We start from the raw sequence: 6516 nt of genomic DNA, 5'->3' as shown, positions 1-6516 counted from the left end.
CAATAGTTCAGTGGGAGTGGGATCAAACCACAGATACACATTTTATTGTATTCTGTGTTAAAGTCATTACCTGGGTTGCTTCTGTAAAGCCAGAAGAAACCCTGGCAGAAGGCCCTTAGCTAAGAAGTCAAGAATCTAGAGTCAGGAAAGGATTGCCACAATGGAAACTACCCAAACCGCTTTTACACGGGTGCTCACATACAGCACAAGCTGCCTTAGTTTCTGATACTAAGCTCTGCCAGCTTTTGAGGAGGGTAAAGCTTCCTTTCCTACTGGAATTGCTCAGACAACAGGACGAGGTTATTTCATTTCCGCAACAGGAATCTGTCACTGGTTATCACAGTGGATACAATGAGGTGCCTGGGCACAGAAGAGCTGTGAGACCTTTTGAATGCCTCCATATTTTCTCATAATATTTAAATGTGATACCACCTTGTAGACTTCTTGCACTGAGGAATTATATATAAACAGCTAGAAACTCCCTGCCATAGGGACTGGCCAATCTGTGACTCCTGAACAACTTCAGCATCACTTCAGAGTAGTTCAGCAACAGCTCTCATAATAACATTACATCACGTAGCTGGCAACGGGGCTGTCTAGCACCAGGACGGCTGGTCCATTCAAATCCCCAGCCACAGGGGAAGCCGAGAGTGACTTTGCCCAGACACCCTGTGCCACAGCTGCACACCCAGGCTTCAGGCTGGAGCAGGGTCCGTGGATCACCGGTGAGCTGCTGTCACACCCTGTCTGCAAACTACCCCACAGCTCCCCCGGGAGCAGTGAGGTATGGAGCGAGAGCTTTGTGGCTCTTCCCCATTTGCAGATCTCTGTAAGCTACTTGGAGATTTTGGGAGGTTGACCGCCTTGTGCTCTACACACTCCCAAGAATTACTATGGAACAGGTATTAGTGAGGATTAAATATGCTGTGACAGGCTTACAGCATCAGTCATCAGTCTGAATAGGAAAATACTCAGCTAAGTCATCTTTAAGAGGCATTATATAATGCACTTTAAATTTTCATTAAAGCTACAACACATGAAGCAGGGTAACGTTTGTTTTATTTTCAAAGAAGTTTTACCTAAGCATGTTTCAACCTTAAGTAACTACACTGCAGATTATCTTGTTTATCTTCTTGGAAGTCAGCTGTATTTTTACAGTGCATGTATTTTTAAAAATCTAGCATTTTCAAGAAATGCTTTCCACAAGGCTATATCTACCACCCCAGTGCTTTCACCCAACAGCTCTATGAGGCTGATATCTACACCATATGCTTTTGGTCATGCTATGTATTCAAATACAAAGGTGTGGTTAAATTCTGATGTCCTTTTTGAGGGGAAGGCTGGGGAAAACATCTGCCTCTTGATGGAAGCCATCTGGTATAACCAGACATGAAGTCAAGCATCTTAACACAGTGTGCTCCTTAGGATTCTACTAGCTTAATAGCATTACAGATTCTTCCCCTAATGTTCTCATCACATGCCATCTCAGGGATTTTCCCTTGTACCTACCTAGGATTGATTGGTGCAATTATTTTATAAAGTTTCGTCTCAGTGCAATCAAAGTAACCAGAAACAATAATAATTATTACGTAGATTTCTGTTTTTAAATTCTCAGAATTTAACCCGTCTGAGCAGTTCATCTGCACAATTACACACACATGCAGAGAAACACAAAATAGTTCCTGTGGAAGGAAGGGCTGCAGAGGCTTCCTGAGGTCAGCAGTACTGCAGAAGCTGCAGCACACCTTTAGTTTCTTCCAGACATAAGAGTCAACATATTGGGATTGCTAAGAGGAGGTGAGCTCTTCTCACTTCATCCCTTACTTGAAGTGTCAGACTTCAGTCACTCCATCAAACCCACCAGTGAGGGATCAAATACTGTTTATCCTTACCCTTCCAAGGAGGTCTGGTAGGACAGACATGACATTGAAACATAAAAAAGCTGTGTGGTAGGCCAGCTTTCAAGAAAATGGCAGGAGCTAAAGCTGCATGAACTTAAATGTGTGTCTTTGAGTGAGAGGGATTAGCAGGCAAAAGGAAAACAGAATAACCATCAGTCTGAGATATGTATAGGGCAAACAAAGCCAGATCATTTTTGTGCCATGGTTCTGCTCTGCTGCCAAGAATGTCTTCTGCACATACAACAAAGGGACATTCAGTACCAACAAAGTTTGTTTACCTGAGCTAATCTTCAAACACAAGGCAAGATTACACTCAGGGAATCCAAATAAAATTAACAGTCTTTCCTGGTTTCCTTAAAGATGTTATTCTCTATGGCAGAAATGGAAAAAAAAAAAAAGATATGAATAAATATGAATATGAAGCTTGTCCCTGGTGCTTCATGCCATACTAGGAGTGTCCTGTCACTAGTTACCCAATCACCGGTGCTTTGCCCAGGGGACAATACCAGGAACAATACTGTTTAACATCTTCATTAATGATCTTGACCATGGTACAGAGTGCACATCCAGCAAGTCTGCATGTCATACCAAGCTGGGAGGAGTGGGTGACAGGCTAAATGGCTGTGCTGCTGTTCAGAGGGACTTTGACATCCTGGAGAAATGGGCAGAGAGGAACCTCATGAAGTTCAAGAAAAGGAAATGCCAAGTCCTGCCTGTGGGGAGGAACAACCCCAGGCACCAGGACAGGCTAGAGGCCAAGTGTCTGGAAAGCAGCTCTGCAGTGAAGGCCTGGGGACAGTGATGGACACCAAGCTCCCCTTGAACCAGCAAAGATAAACCTTGCGGCACAAAAGGCAACAGCATCCCACACTGCACTAGGAAGAGCACTGCCAATAGGTTTGAGGGAGGTGCTTCTTCCCCTAGACTCAGCACTAGTGACACCACACTGGGTGTGCTGGCTCCAGTACAAAATAGGCATGGACATACTGGAACAACAGGAGCAAAGGGGTGCAACGTTATTAAAATGCTTGGAGCATCTGTCATGTGAGAAGAGGCTGAGAGAGCTGGGACGGTTCAGCCTGGAGAAAAGAAGGCTCCAGAGCAATTTCACCAATGTGTATAAATGTTTGATGGAGGTGGGGGAGGGTTGATAAAGAAGACAAGGACAGACTCCTGTCAGTGATGCCCTGTAAAAGGACAAGAGGCAACTGGCACGAACTGAAACACACAAAATTCCACTTAAACACAAGAACAAGCTTTTTTCACTGTAAGGTTGGTTGAACACTGGCACAGGTTGCTCATAGAGGCTGTAGAGTCTCCACCCTTGGAGACAGTCAAAACCCAACTGGACACATCCCTGAGCAACCTGCTAGTTGCCCCTGCTTTGAGATGGGGAGTTAGGACTGGATGATCTCCAAAGGTCCCCTCCCACCTCAGCTATTATTTCAGCCTTTCCTTGACAATTATGACTACCATTCTTGATGGAACCGGATTTTGCTAGACTTGGAAGTCTAAACAGTTTTAACAATAGTGAAATTCCTGATGAATTCTCCTGCTCCTTGAGGCTATCTTTTTTCCCTTGCACCCTCGAGGCAGTCCTCAGCCTGTTGCCCCTGAGCAAAACAACATCAATCCACCCTACAAAAGAAAGAAGGCTGGGTGTGAGCTAAAAACACTGAGAAGAGAGTTGAGGAGAAATGCTGCAAGTCAGCACTTCCTGGTAGAGCTCAAAGGTAGCCTCATCAGTGCTCACTGGGAATTCAAACTTCAGTTTTCATGTGCAAAAGGACATGGGCATGTTTCTTCAATGCTGATTACTTTTATTTTCATCTCAGATTTTCAGATTTTATTTATTTCAGATTAAGAAAGAGCAAATAAAGCAACACGAGTAGTAGAGAGAGATGGAATACTATGCAAAAAGTACTCACCTTTCATGAAGTAGCTTTACCACATGCCACATGATGGCATGAAAAGAACATTAAGAATAATACACACTAGGGTACAATGTGTCATTGTGCCTGTGTACAAGGAGCTGATAAAAGAGGCACAACAACTTTCACTCCAAAATTTTCCAGTCTCTGGTTGCTGGTGATGGTGGCTGCCTCACAACCCAAGCTCATCATGATGTTCATAGCAATGTCTTGCAGATCCAATTCCCAACCAGTCCACACTGTTCTTGTTTTAAGATGTCTCTACTAATGTTAAGAGGGAAAAACTCAGGAGTGCCTACTGTTCGGAGATTGCCTGTAGACTGTATGCTGGCAGGCTTCTCCCTGTTAAGGGAACTTCCCAGTCTGACCATCCTGGAGCCACTCTGACATCATCTAAGATGGGACCAAGGCCCCCTTGCAGCTACACCCCCCATACTCACAGTCACACCAGATTTCCCTTAGCAGAGTCTCTGATGTCCAGATCCTTAAAATAATTTAATCATGGTGCAATATCAAAGTAACAGCTCGAGCTGTGTGCTTCCAAGGAGGGACATAAGAAACCCTGGGCTTTTATACCCTCTAAGTCTAAGTATGGGAAAGTCTGGAGTCATCAGCTCCTGCTGTGTCTCTGGGTGTCCAGTCCCCTGGCTGGGCCACAGGTCCCCAGGCCCTTTGTTATGCAAAGGGTTGACAGCCTCTTGCCTTGGGCTCGGGCTCAGGCTCCTGCCCCTCCAGAGCTCAACCTGCAGCTCACACTGCAGCTGCATACTGAGCTACACACGCTAAATGTATTCTTCAACATCCCTATCAAAATGCTATCCACTAGCAAGCCAGTCACTCTCTGGAAAAGACTTCTTGTGGAAGCCCCTTGCACCTGCTGCTCTGACCTCCTAAGTCAAGACATTAATTCAGGGAACACTAACAAGGTAAAAAGATTTGGTGCTTTGGCTACACAAGCACAAGAGATGCTGAGGTAGTTGAGCATTCTCATGGGCGCTCAGAGCATCTCATCCCTCTGTGGCAGGCTGCACAAGGCTTGGGACATGGTACAAGGCCCCATCCTTGGCATGTGGCTGAAGAGATAAAAGCACCCTGCCATGTGGCTGCCATGGGTGGGAAGCATGTCCATGGCATCTTTTGATGGAGACACACACATGCCTTTAGGGACATCTCTGACATCAGCTCCAGTCAGGAGCTGGCCTGTGGAGAACAGCAGGGATGTCCCTGTTAGGCTGTGCCTCCACAGCTCCATGTCCACATCCAAGTTCCTCCATGAATATGTCCACATCCAAACTCCTCTCTGCCAGACATCCCTACTCCACCTCCCTGCCCTGCCAGTGTGCACTTGCAGGGCAAGGCCGGAGCCCAGGGAAGGTGGCTGCTCTGCCAGGCAAGGGTGCTCTCCTTTTCCACCCGCCCTCTGACCCAGGGGAGACCCAGAGAGTGTTGCAGAGCTTCTGCAGGCTCCTCAGGGTCCAGGCCTCGGGCAGCACCAGCGCAGAGCCGAGTGAAGTGATTGTACAAATGTGCTCTGTGAAGGTGCAGCCTTGCCTCGTGTGCTGTGTGCCGTTTTGGGCACCACAATGTAAAAAAGATACAAAGTTATTAGAGAGTGTCCAAAGGACGGCCATGAGGATGGTGAAGGGTCTTGAGGGGGAGCCATATGAGGAAGGGCTGAGGTCACTTGGTCTGTTCAGTCTGGAGAAGGGGAGACTGAGGGGAGACCTCATTGCAGTCCACAGCTCCATCACAATGGGAAGAGGAGGGGCAGGCACTGATCTCTTCTCTGTGGTGACCAGTGACAGGACCCGAGGGAATGGCCTGAAGTTGCACCAGGGGAGATTCAGACTGGTGTTCTGGTTTTTGCTGGGGTAGAGTTCATTTTCTTCACAGTGGCTGGTATGGGGCTGTGTTTTAGATTTGTGCTGAGCACAAGGCTGGTAATTTAGAGATGTTTTGTTATTGCTGAGCAGGACTTGCACAGAGCCAAGGCCTTTTCTGCTTTCCATACTGCCACGCTGGCAAGGAATGTGGGGGTGCTTGGGAGGCTGGGAGGAGACACAGCCAGGACAGGTGACCCCAGCTGACCTGAGGGATATTCCAGACCACAGGACATCATGCTCAGGGTATAAAGTGTGGGGAAGAAGGAGGAAGGGGGGGACATTTGGAGTGATGGTGTTCGTGTTCCCAACTTGTTACCATGTGATGGGGCCCTACTCTCCTGGGGATGGCTGAACACCTACCTGCCCATGGGAAGAAGTGAATTAATTCATTGTTTTGCTTTGCTTGTGTGCATGGCTTTTGCTTTTCCTATTAAACTGTCTTCATCTCAAACAATGAGTTTTCCACCTTTTACCCTTCCAAGTCTCTCCCTAGTTCTGCTGGTGGGGGAGTGAGAAAGTGGCTGCTAGCTGGGGTTAAACCAAGATAGTTGGATATTAGGAAAAGATTCTTCACCCAGAGGATGGCTGACCAGTGGAACAGGCTCCCCAGGGAAGCGGTCACACCACCAAGCGTGACAGAGTTCAATAAATGGTCGGACAACACTCTCAGGCACATGGTGTGATTCTGGGGGGTGTTCTGTGCAGGGCCAGGAGTCGGACTCCATGATCCCCGTGGGTCCGAACTCGGGATGTTCTCTAATGCTGGCTCTGTGAGGCCACTCGGGGCCGGCGGGCGGGGCC

This window comes from Corvus brachyrhynchos, unplaced genomic scaffold (genome assembly GCF_000691975.1).
Source record: "Corvus brachyrhynchos isolate BGI_N302 unplaced genomic scaffold, ASM69197v1 scaffold146, whole genome shotgun sequence".
Classification (NCBI taxonomy): Eukaryota; Metazoa; Chordata; class Aves; order Passeriformes; family Corvidae; genus Corvus; species Corvus brachyrhynchos.
Note: the sequence above shows the minus strand (reverse complement) of the source record.